The 24,579-nt window shown below is 44.9% G+C and overlaps 2 long non-coding RNA genes across 4 annotated transcripts; one reads left to right on the forward strand and one right to left on the reverse strand.

The window, feature by feature from the left end:
- Window positions 1–3,956: 3,956 nt before the first annotated feature.
- On the reverse strand, window positions 3,957–12,785 carry LOC120098205 (uncharacterized). 3 transcript variants are annotated; one of them, XR_005496297.2, is made up of 4 exons: window positions 12,631–12,785; window positions 5,903–5,993; window positions 4,590–4,785; window positions 3,957–4,171 (listed from the first exon to the last, which is right to left on the reverse strand). It is a non-coding gene; the product is annotated as an uncharacterized LOC120098205 (long non-coding RNA). The 3 variants fall into 3 exon arrangements; XR_005496296.2 differs by having other exon boundaries at window positions 5,911–5,993; window positions 12,631–12,784; XR_005496298.2 differs by lacking the exon at window positions 5,903–5,993 and having other exon boundaries at window positions 12,631–12,749.
- LOC134483052 (uncharacterized) lies at window positions 12,686–23,429 on the forward strand. The gene is made up of 2 exons (XR_010059890.1): window positions 12,686–12,923; window positions 23,178–23,429. It is a non-coding gene; the product is annotated as an uncharacterized LOC134483052 (long non-coding RNA).
- The last annotated feature ends 1,150 nt before the right edge of the window (window positions 23,430–24,579 follow it).

A 24,579-nucleotide genomic window follows, 5' to 3' on the forward strand; every position in this document is an offset into this window, starting at 1 on the left:
ATTCATGTGTTAATGCATATATGTATATTATCATGTGTTAATGCATATATGTATATTACCTGTAAAGGTTTGTGTTTCAGAGCAAAAGACACCGATGAAGACAAGACAGATAGCCCCAATAATCCAGCCTCCCAGACTGCCTTAGTTGCTGTTTCCTCAAAAATTTGCCTCCAGGACAACTTCAAAGCGCCAGCTTAATTGGTCCAGCCTCACGGACTGTTCCAGGCAGGATGTCAGTTAAGCCCTGCACTTTCTCCTCACACAGAGACTAGACAACAAGTAATGCAGCTAGCTCTCCCAGGACTTGGCCAATATCCCATTTTTCTTTAGGGCTCCCAAAAGATTCTGTCACCCCAGAGAGCAGGATGCAATCTTTAAGAGAATGATGCCCCATTGCCAAGAGGTTTGGTGGGTGTCTTTTTCCTCATTGGATGGGAGATTGGTGTTTGTTGTCATTTGCGGGGGGGGGGGGGGGGAGTTAGCCACAGTTGTTAATGGTCTCCATTAGAGAGGAAACAAAGTAAAGGAGGTTAGATTCAGGGTTGTTTTTCTCTCTTTTTCATTCTTCTAGCCTTCTTTCTCCCCTATCTAGTGTTGGGGAAAGGAGTGAGAACTGATAGTTAAGGGGAGGGGGGAGATATGGAAATAATAGGATAAAAGGGTAGACCACTGAATCTACTTTTAATCTAAAAAGCAACTACAAGTCTCAAGTATTTTACCTTGGTATAGATTTTTGTACATTTATGCAAATTCAAGGTTATTTCTTGCTACATCATATTATATATTTTTTCAACTCTTTAAGGTATTGTATCTTTGCAACTCATTTTAAAAATGTAAAGTTCTCTTCCTTGAAAGCTACTGTTACAAACAGTTTAGGATAATTAAGAAATACAAGTTAGTAGTCAATCAAACTTGGGTCCATGCTAGGTACTAGTTTAGTTTGTTACAAAAATAAGCTTGGTTTAGCCTCCTGTGGGTGTTTTCAAAGTTAAGTGGATAGTAAGTAATAAAGCCAATAAAGCATGCCTGTTCACTCTTCAAACACTTCAAAGATCTACAGAATATGACATTTAGGATGTTTCAATAACAAAAAGCTTTTCATGGTAGTGAGACGCGTCGGCTCCTGGCAGCATTCCCATGCTCCTTCAAAGAAGACGACGGGGCATCGGAGAACTTCCATATGGGGTGTGCTTCAAATGTGGCAAAGCTGAAACTGGGCAGATCTGCCCTCGCCTCAGCTGCTGACGTTATGTTGTCCAAACTGTGGACAAGCGGGACACTGGGAGGTCGATTGGCAGAGACAAGATAGGACAATCCTTCAATGTTTCTGCTTCACAGATAAGTTTATCAGATGTTCTGGGCATGTAGGCTGAAGATGGATGTCCCAACCCTGCAGAGCAATCTTGGGTGACTGACCAGGTAGCCAGGAGTCTCTGTCATTTCTATAGGTTTTGGAAGCTGCTTGCTCTGCACTTCTGTTTGCTCAGGTAATATTTATCCTTCTCAGGTTTCTGATAGGTTGAACACTAGATAGTTATAGTCTTACGCATAAACTTAAGTTGCTTAGGATTAAAGAAGACATTTTAAGATCTAGGACGATGTTTTTAGGTTGATGAATGCAAGTTGTGATAGAAAATTGTTTACGTATAGAACTTTGGACTCACCAGGATAGCATAGAGTGGAATATGTTCTCCAAGGTTGCCAAATATATGTGTTCTGGGCATTGTGAATGTAATTCTTACCTGATAGTTCTTATAAATTGTTCTCATTGTATATAGCTTATTGATGTTAGAGAAGGAGCCTCTTTTTTGGACGGAAAAAGGGGAGAGGTTGGGATAATCGTCTAATCTTCTTGTACACTGTGTAAAGGTTATCTTTGTATTAGTCAAATATTCTGTACCAGCAGAGAGCTCAATACTGTCCAGACTTTGCTATTATTTCTTTTATTGGATCATCACCTGGTCTAGTATTTTGTAAAGTCTTCTCCATTACCTTCTGATTGGTTTAATATAGAGCTAACAACCTATAGCAGGACAGGAGAGGATAGGTGGGACTTCCAGGCAGAGATAGAAACCACTGGAAGAATCTGAGAGGCCCAGGATTCACTAACCACACATTGAGGAAGTTGGATGTACCAGGACATAGTGAGAGGTAACAGGCCACGTGGCAAACGTGGACTAGTATAGACGGGGTTAATCAAGTTGTATGAGCTAGTTAGAAAAAGCCTAAGCTATAAGGCCTAAGTTTCCTTAAATATAAGAGGTCTCCATGTCATTATTGGGAGCTAGAAAGGCATAGACAGTAGATATACTCTTGTCATCTGCTGGTTTCTCCTTTCCTTTTCTTCCCCACCCATTATATTGTAGTATAATGTAGACCTAAGGGTCTGTCTTCAGCTTTACTTAGAACCTTAGTTGAGGGTCTAGAATGTTCTTACGGAGGACCTGGGTTTGACCCTAGTACCCACGTGGTGGCTCACAACCATTCTGTTCTAGCTCTGTTCACTTTATAAAATAGATTTATTTTTTAGATGAGGTTTCATGTGGCCTTAAATTTACTACATAGCCAAGCCTACCTTTAAAAACCCAATCCTCCTGCCTCCACTTCCTAAATGCTGAGTTTAAAGGCACACTACCACTAGGTATGGCTAAGATCTTTGAGAATTGTAATGTTTATTTTTAGTCTTTTACTTTGTGTGAGTATGTGTGCAATTGTGAACCAAATATCAGGGGCTCTCTCTCTGTCAGATAACCAGGCTTTTTAGAAAACTGTATTAATTAAGCACAGAAGAAAGCAGCACAACCAGTAAACCCACAGGGGATGAGAGAGATCCTGACACAAACAGACCCTCAGCAAAATCACACATGCCAAGGAGAAGGGGCTCGGATGACTGCTTGTCTACATGGAAACATTAACATTGAGTAGACTATCTTAATCTTCTTTTTTTTAAAAGGAGAAAGTAAAAATATGTAACAAACCACTAAGATTTAAGATCTTAGGTGTCAGGAGCAGTGAGACACAGGGTGGATAAAGGCATCTGCTGCCTTGTCTGACAACCTGGGTTGGATCCTTCAGACCTACATGATGGAAGGAGAGAGCTGGCTCCCACGAGTTATCCTCGGACATCCTCACTTACACTGAGGCTTAAGTACAACTACAGGATAGAAAGAGGTGGGGAAAGAGGAGGAGAGACAAGATGTGAGTGTGTGTGTGTGTGTGTGTGAGAGAGAATGTGTTTGAGTGTGTGTGTGTGTGAGAGAGAGAGAGAGAGAATGTGTGTGTGAATGTGTATATGTGTGTGTGTGAGAGAGAGAATGTGTGTGTGAGAGTGTGTATGTGTGTGTATGTGTATAAGAGAGTGTGTGTATGTGTGTATATGTGTGTGTGAGTATGTATGTGTGTGTATGTGTATAAGAGAGTGTGTATGTGTGTATATGTGTGTGTATGTATGTGTGAGAGTGTATGTGTATGTGTGTATGTGTATGTGTGTGAGAGTGTGTATGTGTGTGTATGTGTGTGTGTAAGAGAGAGTGTGTGTATGAGAGAGTGTATGAGAGTGTGTGTATATGTGTGTATATATGTGTGTGTGAGTGTGAATGTGTATGTGAGTGTATGTGAGAGTATGTGTATGTGTGTGTGTATGTATGGGCATGAGTGTGTGTGTGAGAGAGAGTGTGTATATGCGTGTGTGAGTGTGAGTGTGTGTGTGTGCATGTGCACGTGCATGTGTGTACAACATGACAATTTTCTCTACTTTGAAGCCTGTTAAGCTAAATAAACACAAACAATTTGGAAGATTGAGCACACATGACAGAACTGTGACATTTCAAAATACCACGCCGGTTATCAATACTGACCTGTGCAGTTGCTCTCGTGCCTCATTAACCGTCAGGAACCTTTTACTTATGTATAAGAAACTGGCAAATTTTCAAACCCCGTGGAGTAATAAGAAACTATAAGATTGCCATCATTTAATTATTTGTTAAATTTTGTTAAAAGTTCATTCTAATGAAACCTGGAGAGTTAAATCTCACTTTCCACATTTTGCTACGTTATCCCAGTCATCTGCCTTCCTCTGCACTTCTCTCTCCTCAGGGACGGCCATTTTCAACTTGGATTATTTTGAAGCTTACTTCTTGTCTCTGGGTGGTTTCCAAGCTGCCATTGTCACCTATTAATTTTTTCAATTTATCATTAAAATCAAAACTATATTCTCCACAGTTTCTCTGTCCTTCCACCCAGGTGAGCCCCCCTTCCCTCCTCTTCCTAACCTGGTTGCACCATAATAAAAAAAAAAGCTATTATAGGGCTCACATGATTATTGTGATTATCTGGAAGCCCTGCTTAGGGGATAAAGAGATACTTAGTTAAGAGCACTGTTCTTGAAGAGGGCCCAGGTTCAGTTCACATTTGTCTGTAACTCCAGTTGTAGGTGTTGTCTAGCCTCTTCTGGGCACTGCATGCAGGCGTATATGTAGGCAGAACACTTATAAATAAGATATCTTTAAAAGCTCTGCTTAGAGCCACATGGTGAACCACAACAGCTTCTTTCTTTCCACACCACCTTTTGTTCCTCCCGAAGATAATACCTTAGTCTTCCTCTTCACAAAGTCATTCTCTTGAGTAGGCTCTCCAGAGTTCTGCCGTCTCCTGGAAGCCTCTGAGCCGGTGCCCGGATGCTGCCCTGCCCCCTCCCTTACCAGATACCCCGTTCTTGTGGGCTCTTCTGCTTCCTTAGTGGTGGCGCGTAACTCTAGGTCCTAGGGTATGGTCCTCCAGAAGATTCTAGAGGAGAGACGAGAGAGGTAAATGGTCTGAGATTCCCCACCTCTGCAAACATCTTCCTCACTCTCCTAATCAACTGTTGTCGACCGCCTGCATTGTTGCAGAGCTCTAGATTGGAAATGACCCAATCTCAGAATTTTGTAGGCTTTCTTTGTCTTCAGGCTTCCCGTGGTGCTCCCGAGATACACAGAGCCTTTCTCAGCTTTACACACTTACAATGTTGTGTTTTCCCTTCATATAAAATTTAAAGTTATGTTATTTCATCTGTTATGTTGTATCTTTAAAGTTGATAAACCTCAGTCTGTCACTTCTGGGGACTCTCTCTCTCTCTCTCTCTCTCTCTCTCTGTGCCTGTTTGTGTGTCTCTGTGTGTGTCTCTCTCTGTTTCTCTGTGTCTCTCTCTCACATACAATACACACAGATACACGGACACAAACACAGAGACACACACAGGCACACACAAAGGCACACATACAGGCACTCACATACAGTATACACACAAACACACAGACACATCACATACAGTATACACACAAACACACAGACACACACACAGATATACACAGACACACACAGAGGCACACAGACAGACAGACACACACACATATAATGCACACACAGATACACAGACACAAACACAGAGACACACAAGCACACACACACACAGAGACACATATGGGCACACACAGACACATACACAAGCACACACACAGACACACATGGGCACACAGTCAGACAGACAGACAGACAGACAGACAGACAGACACACACACACACACACACACACACACACACACACACACTCCAGCACTCTCGTCCATTTTCCTTATCTGTTTTATTTTCCAACCCCTTCCTTTGCTTTCCTTCATCAATTTAGCCAGACACAGTGTTTAGTCCCAGCACTGGGAGGCAAAGGCAGCCAGATCTTTGTGAGTTCTAGGTCAGCCTGGTGTACCCTGGGCAGCCAAAGCTACATAGTTGACCCTGTCTCAGGGAAAAGAAAACAAGACAAAACCCCCTACTGGTCATAGGCAAATAAACGGTTGAAGGCACCGTTGGGTCTTAAAATTATTACATCGAAGCTTAAGTCTCAACATGAAAATTTGAAAATACAAACATTCAAACCATAGAAATGGCTGTGGAGTCTGTCCCTCCGGATGCCTGTGGCTTTGGCTTTTGCTTTTGGGAACTCTTCTGTGGCTGCATGCCTGCAAGAAAGAGAACCTAATCTGCAGTCCCAGCAACCACACCCGAGTGCAGACACTGCAGGTCAAGCAGTCCATTGAGACAGCCAGTGGCCAGCCAGTGATCAGCCAGTGATCAGACAGACAGCTTCATGATCGACCAAGGTGGGACCGGCGGGGAAACTGCCCAGCAAGCATAGGCAAGGGACATGGGCAGATAAACGGTGGCTTCTGTTGGCTGCTAAGTGTTTAGAGAGGTTTGCTCCACAGGGGTAGAGAACTGCTGAGGTTTGCAACTTTCCGGTGAGTCTTGAATGCACCTCTTTCGGTAAGTGGAGCTCCATGTCTCTTCTAGATCTTACGTCTCCAGAAAATAGTTTCTTGTTCTTTATTTTATAAATTTTATTTTTAAAAAAAAACTTGCAAAAAGTAAAAATATCACATAACCAAATTAACCATATTTTCCCCATTCCATGTCATAATTAACTGTTAATGAATCTTAGAAACATATTAGTTCTTTATATGTTATTCTTAAATGCAGCTATCTCCCCACAACTTCTTATTCTAATAATATGATGGATTCTAGTGTCCTTTTATCAACTTAGCTGCAGCTCTCTCTCTTTATAACACACTCTCTCTCTGTCTCTCTGTCTCTCTCTGTCTGTCTCTGTCTCTCTGTCTCTCTCTGTCTCTCTCTGTCTCTGTCTGTCTGTCTGTCTGTTTCTCTCTCTCTCTCTCTCCCTCTCTCTCTCTCTCTCTCTTCCACCCCCTGTTTTTGGAGATAGGATTTTATGTGACCTCACCTCAATCTCCCTTAGTAGCCATGAAAGACCTTGAACGTCTGATCCTTCTGCCTGCACCTTGGAAGCAAGTTGGGGCTCAGAGAGTGCTAATAGAATGCAAAGTTCAAACTCAACCAAACTTGGTTTACACTAAGGCGACCAGTGCTACTGTGACAAGGGCTGACAGGAAAATCAGTAAGGTCTTGGCATCTGACATCTGAGACCCGGATCGGGTTGGTGGTGGGAGATGGATGGGGCACGGGGAAAGATCCTTGCACAACTATCAGGAGCCTGGAGGAAGGCTTCCAGGGGTAAGAGTGGACAAGGGTCAGAGTGCCAGGGGGAGATGGGAGTAAGTACCTGTGCACTCGACATCCCACAATGTGTGGGATGGTGAGGGCAATTCGGGGAGTATGTGGTAGCTGGGAAACTATGGTTCTCCTGCACAGACCACCCAGGGACTGCCCTGCCTGCTCGAGAGCCATGCAGCAAGTGTGTCCCACTCGCATGACCTTGGCTCTGTCTCATCTCTCTCCTGCCTCCCCACTCTCCGCTGGCGTGCACTTGATGGTGCAACTTTACCAAGTTTGTAAATTCTCCTCGATTACCTTTCTGGTGGCCCGGTGACTCATGTTTGTCCTAGAAGTGCTGAGAGGTAATGTCAGAGCTCTCAAGGACGGACACCCACAAGGGTTCCAACCGCTCCCCTGGTCTCAACAAACACTTCATTGTATAAGGCAGAAGCACTGGCCAGATGCTGGGGAGCAGGGAGTGGGGAAGGCCATGAACAGAAGGTGCAAAAGATCTGATTGTGTGCTGTTTCCCTGACCCTTCTTCTCTCAGAGCAGGGAATGCCTAAGTGTTTAGGGTATTTACTTAGTTTTCAGGTTATTTCCATCTCAAATTTTACAATAGCCTTCCTCTTATAGTCGAGTAAAGCAAGCGACGTTCTCATGTCCATGCAGATCGTAAGTGGGCAGGAGGTTAAGGTAAGAAACTGAAGCTCTCTAGTTCAAAATGGAGGGTGTGATGGTTTGTATGTGCTTGGGCCAGTGAGTGGCACCATTAGGAGGTGTGGCCTCGTTGGAGTAGGTGTGTCACCGTGGGTGTGGGCTTTAATGTCCTAGTTCTAGCTGTCTGGAAGTCAGGATTCTGCTAGCAGCCTTCAGATGAAGATGTAGAACTCTCAGCTCCTCCTGCACCATGCCTGCCTGGATGCTGCCACGTTTCCGCCTCGATGATAATGGACTGAACCTCTGAACCTGTAAGCCAGCCCCAATGAAATGTTGTCCTTATAAGAGTTGCCTTGGTCAACACCCATTCAGAGCCTGCCCCACATGTGGCCCATACATATACAGCCACCCAATTAGACAAGATGGATGAAGCAAAGAAGTGCAGACCGACAGGAGCCGGATGTAGATCGCTCCTGAGAGACACAGCCAGAATACAGCAAATACAGAGGCGAATGCCAGCAGCAAACCATTGAACTGAGAATAGGACCCCCGTTGAAGGAATCAGAGAAAGAACTGGAAGAGCTTGAAGGGGCTCGAGACCCCATATGTACAACAATGCCAAGCAACCAGAGCTTCCAGGGACTAAGCCACTACCTAAAGACTATACATGGACTGACCATGGACTCTGACCTCATAGGTAGCAATGAATATCCTAGTAAGAGCACCAGTGGAAGGGGAAGCCCTGGGTCCTGCTAAGACTGAACCCCCAGTGAACTAGACTGTTGGGGGGAGGGCGGTAATGGGGGGAGGGTGGGGAGGGGAACCCCGATAAGGAAGGGGAGGGGGGAGGGGGATGTTTGCCCAGATACCGGAAAAGGGAATAACACTGGAAATGTATATAAGAAATACTCAAGTTAATAAAAAAAAAAAGAGTTGCCTTGGTCACGGTGTCTGTGCACAGCAGTAAAACCCTAACTAAGATAGAGGGCCACAATGTCTTAGGAAGGAGGGGGCCTTAAGAGCCATCCCCAAGGGCTGCCACAGTGAGCCATGCCAACGTCGTGGGACACACCTGGTCTCCCATCATGTCACACATGGCGTTGGGTATCTCTGAGACCAATCAATGTAAAAGACCAATAAGAGAAATATAAATAAGGAGCTGTGGGTACTAACTGTGCAGCACACCCTTGCTCATCTTTGAATTTCTCCGCCTTCCATGCTGGCTTCTTACAGTCCTACGTCTGTGAGATGCTAGCAACATTTGTCGAGCTCCTGTGTTATCTGCATGCCTCTCCAATAGAAATTCATTTGGAGGGCTGGAGAGACGGCTCAGCGGTTAAGAGCACTGACTCTGCTCTTCCAGAGGTCCTGAGTTCAAATCCCAGCACCCACATGGTGGCTCACAACCATCTATGAGGAGATCAGATGCCCTCTTCTGGTGTGTCTGAAGAAGGTTACAGTGTACATATATACATATATATATGTATGTATGTATATATATATATGTATGTATGTATATATATATATATATATATATATATAGTTCATTTGTTATCTCTGCTTTATAGGTAAGGGAACAGAGAAGCTGAGCTACTTAATGGCTCAAGATCACACAGCTAGACAGTTGAAGCTTCAGTATCTCTCTCTCTCTCTCTCTCACACACACACACACACACACGTGTGTGTGTGTTGTGTTGTATACACAACACAATGATAAGTAATATTTTTGTTTCTTTGTTTTTTGTTGTTGTTGTTTGTTTTTGTTTTTTGTTTTTTGTTTTTTTGAGACAGGGTCTCTGTGTAGCCCTGGCTGTCCTAGAACTCACTCTGTAGACAAGATTGGTCTTGGATTCAGAGACCCACCTGCCTCTGCCTTTCAAGTGCTGGGATTAAAGGCATGAGCCACCAGTGTCCAGCGTATAAGTAATATTTTTTAAAATAAAAAAAATACCCAACCTTTCCACTCTCTTGAACTAATTAGTTCTACTTAAAGGTTGGAGAGGAGAAGCAGAGGGAGGGTATGGAATGCTGCGGATCACATGATTCTGGACGGTCAGGCTTGAATCAGGCCCATCAGACTTAATGAGGCCGTTTTGTGGAAGGACCCCTGCTTCCTTCCAGACAAAAGGATCGAGATATTCCTTTTCACTAGAGTTGATGGTTACTCCCTCCTGAGACAGCACACAAAGGTCAGGGAACTACTGTGTAAGAAAGTTTTCTCATCACCATGACACGATGTCTGAAAACAACTTAAGGGAGAAATTTATTTCCTTCACAGCCCTCAGTCCTTGGCTCTACTGGCTGTGAGGCCATGGTAAGATGGGGCATCATGGAGCGTGATTGGTAAGCATTGTCACTGAGTAAATGTCTGTCAGTGGAGCAAGCAGACATCAGTGCGGTCCATGACTCAGGCTCTGTGTCCTCCCCTTGGCAGGTTTTAAGATGGCGCCATACAGTCCAACTTAGAAGTCTTTGAATATTCAGAAATTCAAATTCTGGATTCTGATGAGAGGAAATCAGACATGATTATGTAACATGGCGTCCAGGCTGGTTCTATGTCAACTTGACACAAGCTAGAGTCATCAGAGAGCAGGGAGCATCCTTTTGAGAAAAACGCCTCCCTTAGGTCAGGCTATAGGTAAGTCGGTATTTTCTTAACTAGTGATAGATGCAGGAGGGCCCAGCTCATCGTAGGTAGGGCCACTCCTGGGCTAGTGGTCCCAGGTTCTGTATAAAATCAGGCTGAACAAGCCATGAGAGCAAGCCAGTCAGCAGCATTCCTCCATGACCTCTGCATCAGGTCCTGCCTCCAGGTTCCTGCCCTGTTTGAGTTCCTGACTTCCTTCACTGATGTGGAAGGATAAGCCAAATAGACCCTTTCCTCCCCAAGTTGCTTTGGTCCTGAAGTTTCATCACAGCAATAGTAACCCTCAGTAAGACACATGGTGATCCACTTGCTATGAAATAACAAATCCAAACACATTGTCTCTAAGAAACAGGAGAGTAAATGACAACTAGAGAATCACAGATGACACCTTGATGCCTTTAACCAGATAATTCACACCGAGGCTGTGAATTCACGACAGGGGCTGGTGGTCTGGGGATGGTGCAAGTTAAAGTAGATGAGGGCATCCCTAACCTGGAGACATTAAATTTGCAGATGCAAAGACGCTGTCATCCAGATGTGGTGGCGCACGCCCGCAGCGCCAATCCAAGGCTGGAGGATCATGAGTTCAAGGACAACTGGGCTGCATAGTAAAAACAAAACAAAAACTAAGAAGAATACATTGTCAAAGAAGTCACAGGAGTAAGGCCATAGTGGGGACCATGGGAAACAGAGAAGGATGCTGTTCTCTTCCTCTGAAGAGCCAGAGGAGGCTTGGCCACGTGGAGTGCATCTGCTTCTTGCTCAATAGGCAAAATTATGGAGTCTTTAGGCATACAGGCAACAAGATATTTTATGCGCCTACTATGTGCCAAGCTCTCAGTAGGTTCCTAGAAACACAAAGATAAGGAAGTAGCGTTCCCTAGGTTACTCAGAAGGTTGCTGGCAGGAAGATAGTGCTGTCTGGTAGTCCAGCTTGGAGGATTCACTGTACTGTGCTGGTGGTGAAGCCCTCCCTGAGTCTTTCTTCTCTGGTGTGACACAAAGGTCTACTCTACACCCACTGTGACCTCTGCATCCTTCTTGATATAACTTCCAGGCATTGGCTACCCATCAGTCAGGCTTGGTTCAGAAAGTATACACAATGGGGGCTGTATTGTTAACAACATAACACATGTTGTGGTGAGCATTCAGCAGATGGCCTATGACCTGGACCCTAACGGATGAGGACATGTCTACAGTCTAGGAACTTCCAGGTCCCCTTCATGATGTCTCTTTTATGCTGGTTTATTAGCAACTTGGAAGGGACGTGATTTATGGCAACACAACTTCCTTTTTAGTGGCAGTGGGTCTTATCCAGCACCCTTCAAATAGGGACACCAGGAAAACCAGACCCTGGAGTCGGGCAGAGGCTCCAGGTGGAGGTCCTGCTGGACCAGTCTGTTGGAAGGAGTCCAGGGAGCTGGGCCACCTGCTGGGTTTTCTTTGGCAGAAGGAAGTTCAGCTCTCGATGCAGCTGTTGCCAACCAGGGCAGGGACAGTGAACTCAGAGTGCTCCACAGAACCTGGCATTGGGGACTGGAGTAGGGGTGAGGAGGGAAAGGCTGGGGTGGCAACAGGCAAGGCACCAGGCCAAAAGAGACAGGAAATATTCTGGTCTTTCAGACATTGTGTCATATCATTGTTTACTTGGGAGGAGGCCACCCAAGAAGCTCTGATGCCCAGGATGCTAAAGACAGCCCAGTGGATGCTCACATCACTACCACCACCTCGGGCACACAGGAACAGTGGGCTCACCGCCTCCAGAGCCCTGCTGTCCATCTGTCCATCCGTCCATCAGTGCCACAGGAAGGGAGTCAGATTTCCTGCTGCGCTTGGACAAGTCACTGACCTGCAGGATCCATTCTCTACCTCGGTAAACAAAGGGAAATCCCCCACCTGTGCAAATGGATGAAACACTGTGGACAAAAGACCAGAACAGCTGTACCCAGATGATGCACAGTCTCTGTCCGCAGAAAAGCCACTCAGGCTGGAGAGTTCTGTAGTCATAATAGATTCCCCTCTACTTTTCTGCTCCCCAAGCCCCTCCCCTGCATCTGTCCCCTGCCAGCAGGTGGGAACTACCCAGCACTTTCCTTGAGATCAGTTGCTCTTCTCGCTTTGGCCCTCTACACCTTGGCCTTCTAGGTCCCTGGACTCACTTCATAACGCCGGCCTTTGTGCACGCTTGTGTCTCATCTTTCCCTCTTTTCTGGCGTGTGCTTCCTTCCAACACCCACCAACTCTCTCTGCTTGGAAAAACAAAACAGAAATACCCTCACCTTAAGCCACATTCCACATACATTCTGGGTTAAGTGTGGAAAACCAAACAAGACAAGAAAGGCATTGGAGAAAAATATGGCATTTAGACCTCTCAGAGCCGGGAGGGTGTCAGTCATAGAATGGATGACGTCACAGAATGGATGATGTCATAGAATGGATGATGTCATAGAACGGGTGACGTCTCAGTCCAGCATCGAGAGGCAAAGGAAGATTGAAGTAGCATGCACTCACAGGAGTCTTGGCAGAGACAACCAGGAAAGGGCTTAGACAGCTGTCAAACAAGTGGTTAAAAGTGGGTATTTGCGGGAAAGCAAAGGGAAATTCTTGTGTTTTGTGAATGGGAATTTATTTTCTTACAGATTTATTTTTACTTATGAGTCTGGAAACATGGGTGCAGGTACCCAAAGAGGCCAGAAGTCCAACATGGGTGCTGGGAATGGAACCTGGGTCATTTGCAAGAGTAACATGTGCACTTAACAGCTGAGCCATTTCTCTGGTTCTGGGCTTGGGCTTTAAAACATCTGATGTATGCTAGGCATTAGAAGTCCAAACACTTAGAGCGTTGTTTGTGTAATTTGGAGTATCAAAAGCACCAATATTCCAAGACCATGGTTTAAAGTTAATGCTGAAAGGAATCTTTGCTACATATGTGACAAAGGGTTAACACCCTCACAGTGAAAAGTCTTAGATACAGTAAGGAGCAAGGTGAACAGCTAACCTGAGAACGGGCGAAGGGCACAAGCGGTTACCACGGAACGCAATGGTTGGAGAGAATAAGGAAAAAGTCAGCGGTGTCGGTTCTCTTAAAACGTAAACTGAAACCAGAAGCTTAGAGCTTCTCAAAGTGCAGCCCTAGAAGAGTGCAGACCTGCCTGGCTGCAGACCTCAGCTCTGCCCCCTGCTCTTGGTGACATTGGGCAAGCCCCAGCCCTCCATCTACACAATGTGGAGAGAGTGGTGTCTGCATCACAGACTTGTTCTGAGTAGCCCTGAGTTCGTATTTACAGTAGGCTGCAGAATCAGCGTGGTGGAGCCCTGCATTCCCAGCACCTGGAAGACTGGGGAAAGAGGATTGCTGGAAATTTGAGAGCAGCCTGTTATATATACAGAGGGTTCCAGGTTAACAAGGGCTACCTAGTTAGATCAAAACAAAACAAGAGGCTTGGCTGTGATGTGCGCCAATATTTGGCTGCTCTAATGTTCTCTCGGTTGTTCTGTCATGGGATCGACCATCTTGCAGAGCAGTGGCTCCCCTGGTACCTACAGATCTTTCTCACTAATATTGTCTCTGTTTCTCTCCATTGATGTCATGACTTCAAAGTTTCTTTTCTCTTGAGCTAGAGTTAAAAAAAAAAAGCATCATTCCTCATTTTCTCCCTAGGCTGGCTTCTTGTTGGCACTCCCCAGAAAGTATTTTGGCTTTCTTGAGTTACCGTGTCAAATTACCATGAACTTGATGTCATTCATGGCTTTATCGTTATTGAGACTGGAAGCTCAAAATCACGATATCAATACATTGGTTCCTTCTGGGGGATGTGGCTAAGAATGGTTCTCCAGTGGCTTCCAGGGATTGCTGGTAGAAGTTTGGATTCCTTCACTTGGATCTCTGCCTCCAACTTCCCATGAACTTCTCCTCTGTGTCTTCAAATTTCCCTTTTCTTTCGAAGCATAGCTAGGATGCGAAGTGTCCCCTCCCCCTCTTAGGCGCACGCGCTTGAGTACGTGGTCTCCTGTGAGTAGTCTGAGGGAAGGCCTTGAGATTTGATAGCCCGACCCTACTTCCTGCCTGCTCCCTACCCTCCAGCCACGTAGTCAATGCGTGAGCAGCTGCTCTCGTTCCCGATATCATGCCTTCCCTGAGGATTGTCCCTCCTCACACTGTGAGCCAAATACGCCCTCCCCGCTCAACGGGTATTTGGCCACAGCAAGAAGGAACTAACACACAACGATATTTTGGCTGCTTTTCTCCTGGATTTGACAAAAGCAGCTGACAGAAACAACATACAAAAGGGGTGGGGGTGGGGAGTTCTATTTCTTAGTTTCAAAGACCTTAGTCCATCATCCTAGACCTGACGTGAGTCAAACATCATGGTGGTGAGAGCATGTGAGGAGGTCGTTCACTCGGGGGTAGCCAGGAATCAGCACAAAGGGGACTGGACACCAGGTACAACATTCAAACACCTCCAGGTGCCGACTTCCTCCTTCCAGTAGGCCCGGTCTCCTCAGGTTTCTACTACCTTCCAAAATATCCCTACCAGCTAGGAAACAAACAGGGAGCATACGAGCTTACAGGGGGAGATTCCATAATCAGAGGCAGACCATGACATTTTGCCCCGCCCGCCAGCTCTTCATGCAGGATGCCCTTAGTCCATCTTCATGAATACCCATAGTCTTAATGTTGCAAACATTGTCCAAAGGCTGACATTAAAAGTCTCTCCAGAGAGTCAAGGTAACCCTTAGCTGTGAGCCCTGGTGTGGTACTACGGTACAGACTTAATTTCCATTTTAAACAAGGAACGACAGGAGGAAAGCAAGGAAGAATTAGACTAAAGTAATCACAAAACACGGAAAATGAAAATTAATCATGTAGCTAGCTCCACGTCTGTGGCTTGTAGCATGGTATGAGTCCCCAAGAGCTCTGACAGCCTTACCTCTGTTGTCTTGCCATTCATAGTTCTCCTGGCTTCCTACCTGGGCTGGCACCAGTGGCTGCTTGAGATTTTCCAGGTTGCTGGCTCCTCTAACATGCTGGGGTCTCCACTGCAGCTTAGGGCTTTCCCTCAGGGTTTTCTTTATTTTATCTAAGGATATCTCTTCAGACTAAGACTTTACCACCATTGCTTGGCCTCTCAGGCTTTTCTCTGACATCCGGTGAAAGCCTCTATGAGCTTGTAATTCTTACACACTGTGTTTGCAAAAGTAGCATCACAAGGATGACACCTGGACCTGCCACCACCTCTTGGATGACAGCCGCATTAGCCTTTTAAGTGGGCATCAGAACACATCAAGATGAATACTGGGAAAACATTTTCCTGGGCTTCCCTTTGCGTGCAGAGTGTCTTGGAGGCATTTTCCTTCTCTGGGACTCTCTTTCAGTAAGTATCTCACATCCTACCCTTGAACCTGCAATGGGTAGGGTCTGGCCAGTTGCCAGAGGCTGTCAAGATGTCTGTCCTATTGTCCAGTACAAATGACCTGTTCCTTTAGAATGGCATTGATGTCTTCAGAAACCACAACTTCCTGCTTTGAAGGCTCTTTTGGAGAAGCCTGTACGTTTCCTAGATCTTCTACCAATTTTCACTATAAACCAGGCTAAAAGCCTCCATCAATAACCCCGCTACAGCCCGGATGTATTACCTTCTTGGAACTGCCGCCGCCAAATAAATTAGTCCATTACTTTAAAATTCACTCTCACTCAAAGTCTCAGGATATGTAAAAACACAGATAAAAAAGCCCACTAGGATTTAACATGAGTGACCTTTACTCCCATATCCAATATAGTCTTCAGTTTCGTATGAAACTTTCTGAGTATAGCATTCACTGTCCACGTGCCTCTTAGCGTTCTGGACCTCTGAGCTCCCACCAGAATCAGCGATTAAATTCTGCTACAGCATCTCAGGCTTTTCCTTTAAAAAGTTTTTAAAAGGTGCATCAATCTTATAAAATATTTAAAATTTTATTTACTCGTGTGTGTGTGTGTGTGTGTGTGTGTGTGTGTGTGTGTGTGCGTGGCACATGTGTGGAAACCAGAGGACGACTTGGAGGAGTTGGTTCTGTCCTATTATGTGGTTTCTGGGAACTGAACTCAGGCTGTCGAGTTTGGCAGCAAGCTCCTTTACCCACTGAACCATCTTGTTGACTGTCATAAGCTTTTTTAACCAACCTGTTTCTTTTTAAAATTCTCCCCAAGATCAGTTCCAAAAATATAAGGACTGCATTCTCACGTTGTTGCAGCCACAGCTCCTTGAAGTGCTAATTTCTCTGTTGGTCACCTTTTCTCAACTGCGTCTAAGTGTCTGAGAGAAGCAGGGAAAGAAGATAGTGACACTGTGACACTTGATAGTGACACAGTGATACCTCATATGACACAGTAACACAGATACAGTGACACCTTATAGTGACACACCTCATAGTGACACAGTAACACTTCATAGTGACACCTAATAGTGATACCTCATAGTGACACAGGGATACCTCATAGTGACATCTAATACTGACACAGCCACACCTCATAGTAACACAGTGACACAGAGATAGAGTGACACCTCATAGTGACACAGCAACAGTGACACAGTGACACCTTGTAGTGACACAAAAACATCACATTGTGACACAGTGATACAGTGACATCTCATAGTGACACAGGTATACCTCATAGTGACACCTTATAGTTACACAGTGACACCTCATAGTGACACCTTATAGTGACACAATGACACCTCAAAGTGACACAGTGGCACCTCATAGTGACACAGCAACACCTCATAGTGACATGGTGACACAGAGATACAGGATACCTCATAGGGACAGAGCGACATCCCGTAATGACACCTCATAGTGATACCTCATAGTGACACAGTGACAGTGACACAGTGTGACACAGCGACACCTCATAGTGACACAAGAACATCACATTGTGACACAGTGATACAGTGACATTTCATAGTGACACAGGGATACCTCATAGTTACACAGTGACACCTCATAGTGACACCTCATAGTGACACAGCAACATCCCATAGTGACACAGAAACACCTCATAGTGACACAGCAACACCTCACAGTGACAACTCATAGTGATACCTTATAGTGACACAGCGGCACCTCATAGTGACACAGTGACATATCAGTGACACCTCTTAGTGGCACCTTATAGTGACACAGTGATACCACATAGTGACACCTTATAGTGACACAGTGACACCTTATAGTGACACAGTGACACCTTATAGTGACACAGTGACAGCTCACAGTGACACCTCAAGGTGGACAGGAAGCAGAGAGGAGATGTAGCAAAGGATCAGGGAAAGTTCCATCATCTAAGAGATCTACTTCCTCTTACCTTTCAGCATCTCCTAATGAGGTCACACTGTGAGTCCACTGAGGAACTATTAACTTGTCCCTTAGGTCAGAGCCCTCAACGTCTATTCACTTCCCAGTTCTAGTCACTGGCTGCCGAGTAAACTCACCAATGCACGAGGGTTAAGGAGACATATTAAACTTGTAATGGATGTACTCTTTGGATCTGAGGCCTAATCTCATACAGAATGAATTTACGTTAACTTGACGGAAGACAAAATACTTATACATAAGGCCACATTTATAAATTCCACGTTATCATTCCTCATGACGGTAATCCTATTCAATCCAGAGCACAGGAGTCTGACCAGTATTGGAGGAGGTTATATATTAGAATATAGTAAACACGGCCAGAGGAAGAGAAGAGTGGGTGCATGCTGAGCCGTATTCATGCATGTAATTACAAATGTTCTATTTAAAATGACAGGAAGCAGAATGATCACTCACACTTCCTCCACGTGCTGGGGAAGACTTGAGTTCCAGTCTTTACTAACACCATAGAATGCAACTCAGGAAAGTCTCTTTGGGAGCCTGGACTTTGGGACGGATGACATAATATCTGTTGTAGTATTTGGGAACTGCACAGGCAAGGGGGTGCTGTGGTCTGATACAAACTGGTTCTGAAGAGCCCGCAGCACTGACTCAGTGACTTAGTTGTATCCTTTGTCAAAGAGAGATATGAAACTAATGAAGAATGATGAATTTGACAACTGGGAACAGGAAATAAAGTGAAAAAAAAAAAACATTGCAGTGGAACTGACAGAGTTGGTGCCTGGCACAATGGAGGAAGAACCCTTACCACAAATGGATGATAGTGAAGTAGGCATACAATGTACGCAGATGCGTCCCTATCTCTACCCTACTCTAAATCTTTAGCATTCATTCGCTGTGCTGCACACACTCACGCATTTTGTTCAGAACATAACTAAAATTGTCCCACTTAAAAAGGCAGGTATTCAGCAACACACACTTGCCTGTGCTAGCACTTCCTGAATAAAAGCCGTCCTCACTTCCTGAATAAAAGCCGTCCTCTTCCTCCATCATCCACTTGAAGAGTGAGGGATCTCATTTGAAGGCTCATCACAGATTCCTAATTGCACAACCCTGTTAGGTGTAGTGGTCATTCTCATGCCATGCTCTTGCGAAGAGTAGCGAGACAATAAAAATAGTAGTGTGGTGCCCAGGAAGTGTTAGTGAACCCCAAAAGACCAATCAGGAGCCGATCCGATGCAAGCACACCAGGGCCTTTATTTAAACTCGAGTTTGGACTGTGCCCAACGCTGACACTTAGGACGGTTTTGGCGGAAAAGAGCCTCAAACAAGCTTTATAGAAAGCGGCAAGCGAGGGGTGAGCGTCTCTAGCCTGGCAAGCATCTAACTGGGGGCGGGGCTACTGACCTTTAGCATAATTGGCTGGTGCGGGAGCAAACCATAAACTTAACTTCTGCTTCCCTCTGCATTGGTGGTTGTTAGGCAGGGGGCGGGACTTGTTGGGGATTAACCTGGAGACACAGGTCATGTTGGAGTTAGCCTAGAAACTGGAGCTAGGCTCAGGTTCTGTTGGGGGTGGGGGTGGGTTTAACTTGGAAACTAGTTCTAGGTACCAGCCTATTGGTTTACCTGTGTTCAAACTTAGGTCAAGTACTCTAAAATGGAGTCTGAACTTAAAAAAATTGGTCTCTCAGTAGAAGGGTTAAGGAATACAGTTAATGCAACGACAGTCCGCAAAAATAACCTAGACAATTATCAGATTGTTTCTCTGACTATAAGCTGTATTAGTCAGGGCTCTCTGGTGAAGCAGAATTGATAGAAGGAGTCTTTCTACATAAATGGGATTTATTAGAGTGGTTTACAGGTTATGGTCCAACTATTCCAACTGTGGCTGCCTCACTACAGAAAATCCATGAGTCCCAACAGTTGTTCAGCCTGTGAGGCTGGATCTCCCAGCCAGTCTCTAGTATGTGGCGGAATCCTGAAGAAGCAGGCCATAACCAGTATAGGACGAACTTGCCAGCCAGAGGACAAGTGCCCCCTTCTGCCATGCCTTTCATATAGGCTGTCACCAGAAGGTGTAGTCCAGATTTAAGGTGGATCTGCTCCCCTCAAAAGACCAGGATTTAGAGTGGGCCCCTCCACTTCAAACGAATCGGTCGAGAAAAATCCCTCACCGGTGTGTCCAGCTGTTTGGGTGTCCATTCCAGATGTTGTCAAATTGACAGCCAAGAATAGCCATCATACGTAAGACTAATCATCTCTGAGAATGGGTCTTGGAAGGTATGTGGTGAAGCATTTGCATCTACACACAGACACACACACACACACACACACACACACGCACACACACACACAGCTGTTACTCATTAGTTACTGCAAATCAAAAAGGAGTCAGAGGCACAGCAGCAACTCAGACTTTGGGGTGGTACTGCACTGTGACCTCACCCTAGCTGATTTAGCTCTTCCCCCATACCTTGGAATGTCAATAGTGTGGTAGTTTGAATAAGAATGGCCTCACAGTCTCACAGATTTGAATGCTTGGTCACCAGGGAGTAGAACTCTTTGAGAGGATTGGAAGGATTAGGAGGTGTGGCCTTGTTGGGGGAAGTGTGTCACTGGGGGTGGGCTTTGAGGTTTCAAAAGCCTACCACAAGCCCAGAGTCTGTCTCTCTGCCTTTGGATCATGACATAGTTCTCAGCTACTGCTCCGGCCAGTGTCTGCATGCAGCCATGCTTCCTGCTGCGTTAATAATAAGCTAACCCTCTGGAACCCTAAGCAAGCCCCCAGTTAGACACTTCCTTTTATGAGTTGCCTTGGTCATGGTGTCACTTCAAGGCCACAGAACAGTGACTAAGACAAGTGGCTACCACCCAGCCACCCTAGTCTGTCACTGTAGAGGGTGTGACTGACTGAAGGAGGGGAGGGAGAGGGTAATGAGAAAGCACTTTCCTGGAGCTAGCAAAGTCATAGCAGACTGCTAATAAATCACACGTGAAATACAGAAGGCTCCTGAAAGCCCAGAAGCTAGACACAGACATGTCCCGTTGCAAGAGCAACTCCCTGGCCACTCTTGGAACTTGTTTAGGCTTCCATTCCTATTCTCTTGAGCTACCCCAGCCCTTTATTAAAGCTGTTAACCAGCCTCTATAGGGTCTGGCATGGCAAACAGAGCAGGTGGACATAGCAGCACAATCTACCCATAAACCACTTCTCCACAGTAGCATCTTCTCTAGGGAGACAGTAATTGGAGGAGGGTTAGTGACAGTGGATGAACTGTTATAGCCAAGTTTGGACAAGTAAGAGCAAGCCGGACACAGTGGAACGTTTGAAAGATCTTGAAGTAGAATTAACCCTTAGTATTCTGTAGGGGAAGCTGGCCCCTGGAGGACATCACACATGACTATTAAACACATCAATAATTATCGACTATTAAACACATCAATAATTATCATTGGGTTATACACAGATTTTGATATTTTTTATATTTGTATTTGGCTCTGTTTTTTTTTTTCTTTTCTTTTCTTTTCTTTTCTTTCTTTCTTTTTTTTTTTTTTGGTTAGAGATTGAGACTGGATTTGCCCATATCACTGTGGTTGCCTGGAACTTTCTACGTAGGATTGAATGGCTTCAAAGTCATGGTGACCCTTTTGTCTCTACCTCCCTCTTCGAGTCTTTAATTTAAAGAGAAATTCATTCTGGTGTTTATTACAGTGGTAATGAGGATTCTTCAAGATTGTTGTAGTGGAGAGTATTGCAACTGGTGGAGAGATGGGACAAAAAGAATTGGGGAGGGCTGGAGAGATGGCTCAGCGGTTAAGAGCACTGACTGCTCTTCCAGAGGTCCTGAGTTCAAATCCCAGCGACCACATGATGGCTCACAACCATCTGTAATGGGATCTGGTGTGTCTGAAGACAGCTACAGTGTACTTGTATACATAAAATAAACAAATCTTTAAAAAAAAAGAATTGGGGAATTACAGCCAAGGAGTAGATTTGGGGGGCGGGGATCAGTTAGTGAGTTGATGGAAAATCACTAAGAGGCAAACCAAGGGTAGGCAGCTTCTTGATAAACTTACCAGACAGGGTTCTAGTTAAAGACAGACACGAACAATCAGAGATCAAAAGTATAGGAGGGTTTGAACAGATATTGAGGTCAAATGTCAAATGTGCTGGGATCTCACTAAACTGACCTAGTAAGATTCTTGCAAATCAGAACCGGGCAAGAGGAAGGGAGGACCCAAGCATGAGAAGCCGGTCTGCCAGAAAGCTTATGAGAGTCTATGTTCAGTTTTGTCAGAAGAATCTTTGTTAATTCTAAATTAAAGTGGACATGCACAGGTTATGCATAGATGATTAATATAAGAAACAAAAAATATGGACTGGAGAGGTGGCTCAGTGGTTAGAGCACTGACTGCTCTTCCAGAGGTCCTGAGTTCAAATCCCAGCAACCACATGGTGGCTCACAACCATCTGTAATGAGATCTGGTGCCCTCTTCTGGTGTGTCTGAAGACAGCTACAGTGTACTTAAATATAATAAATAAATCTTTAAAAAAAGAAACAAAAAATATACCACTTACGTTTACTAACAGAAAATATCCTCCTGTGAACTATGACAACTGAATGTAACACGGACTCCTGGACTAGATCTGGACTAGAATTTATTTCTTTTTATTTCCCCATCAATGAGAGTTGATGAAATGTTGAGATTAGATAATACTGTTGTAATTGATGGCTCTGTTCTGATTTTGATTATTTTGATAGAGGATGTCTTTTCTCTGAGAAAACAATTACTTAAGAATTTTCAGTAAAGGAGTGTCCTGTCTTACTCTCAGATGATTTTTGGAAGTGATAATAATATGTATATGCAGGGGGTGTCAGGATAAAGCACTCATTGCAAATGTTAGCCCTTGGGGCCAGGTGCATTTGTGTGTGTGTGTCTGTGTGTTTGTGTGTGGGTGTGTCTGTGTATGTGTCTCTGTGTGTGTGTGTGTATGTCTGTGTGTCTGTGTGTGTCTGTGTGTGTGTATGTCTGTGTGTGTCTGTGTGTATGTCTGTGTGTCTGTGTGTGTGTCTGTGTGTGGGTGTGTCTGTGTGTGTGTGTGTTTATATGTGTGTGCGTGTGTGTGAGTGCACGAGTTTGTGGTTGTAGTTGCAAGCTGAGGACAGAGAACAATCTTGGGTTTCATCCTTAGGAATGTCATTCTCCTCCTTTGAGATGGGGATGCTCAATCAGGCTAGAGTGGTTGGTGAGCTCCAGGGAGCCTCTGGTCCTTTTCACCTGCATTACCAGGTGTGCTCTTTTAACTTTCCTGACCATTAAACATACAGTGAGGGTGGTGGGAAGAACCTGGGTCTTGGTTTTGTAGAATTCATAATCTATCTCTCTCTCTCTCTATCTCTCTCTCTCTATCTCTCTCTCTCTCTCCCCTCTCTCCCCTCTCTCTCCTCTCTCTCCTCTCTCTCTCCTCTAGGGGCAGCATTGTAGAGTGGAAAGCTCCTGAATTGCAAGCAGAAACCTGGGCCCAAGTGCTTTTCAAGTCATTGCCCAGATGTTGTTGACATCAGAGAGATTTCATAAATACAAGGGTCACAACAGCTGTCACGAGGATCCTATGACAGAAGTACCTTTACCAGTTCTAATTCTGGAAGTAGTTCTGTAAATGTCAACTCTCTCCCTTTTCAAAAGAATCTCTTAATACCTTTGAGAAAGAGGTAACTGTTAAGCCCAAGTCTCAGACACTTCTTTGCGCTCTATTACACTAACGCTGACTGCTCATACAGAACTCCACACAGATTATGCACAGTTACCGCTCTGTGAATATGACCCTTGGGGCAAGTCTTGCCCACATCTTGTCTCATCTGTCCACCTCAGCATCTCCACAAAATAGAAAAGGCCCCATGATCACTCCCCTTCTACAGATTTGCTAGTGGAAGCTCTAAGCTTTCCTTGGTTAGCTGATAAGTGACAGGGTCTGGTGGGTGGGTGGGGGTCTTATTAATTATGCAAAGTGAAGTTGACTGTTGCATTTATAGACAAGCAAGTGCACTACAAATCAATTTCACAAAGTTCACTGGATCTCTGTCGTCACATGCGGCCACACTCACTTCTGATTTTTAAAATGACTTTAAAAATGACATTCTTGCCTAGCCATGCACAAGGGCCTTGGGATTCCATCTGCAACAATATGAGTACAACAAATTAATAATAAAAGCAAAATCGAGCATGGCCTGGTGGTACCAGCTTGTAACCATGCCTAAGTTGGAGGTCAAGGCAAGAGAACTGTAAGTTCAAGGCCAGCTTGAGTAACTTGGGAGGGCTGTCACAAAATAAATGGAGAAAGGACTGGGAACATATGTCACATGCTAAAGCATGTTCCTAGCACATGTGAGCCTCTAGGTTCAATCCCTTGTGTGAAAAGAAACAAACCAAACAAACAAACAAAAAAATCGGCCAAACAAACCCCACCTTGCTTATTCAATTTCTCTTATCCTGAAGACCTGTTAGGTATGAGAGTTGGACATTCTGGAACTTCCTCTGGAATACTTGCTAACACCCAGTGTGGCAGAGTCTTACCATCGAAAGCGTGTGTACATTTAGAGAGGGTGGCCTTCAGTACTTAGGTGTAGTCAACTTGAGGCTTTCTCTGGAGAGCACAGTGAGTGGCTGGTCCCCAGCTCTTGGCATATCAAACTGTTTGGCTGTGAATCATTTACTCTGCATCACAGATGGGGGGAGAAACTTCGCAATTCAGAACCATTCACTTTTCTAAATAGGACAGCGTTCCACTGACCGCCCTATTTCCCAGAACTGGCATTCTTGTCATTTAAGGGCTGAACTTCCAGGTAGTTCCTGAACGCACCCCCACACTCGGC

Source organism: Rattus norvegicus, chromosome 18 (assembly GCF_036323735.1).
Source record: "Rattus norvegicus strain BN/NHsdMcwi chromosome 18, GRCr8, whole genome shotgun sequence".
Classification (NCBI taxonomy): Eukaryota; Metazoa; Chordata; class Mammalia; order Rodentia; family Muridae; genus Rattus; species Rattus norvegicus.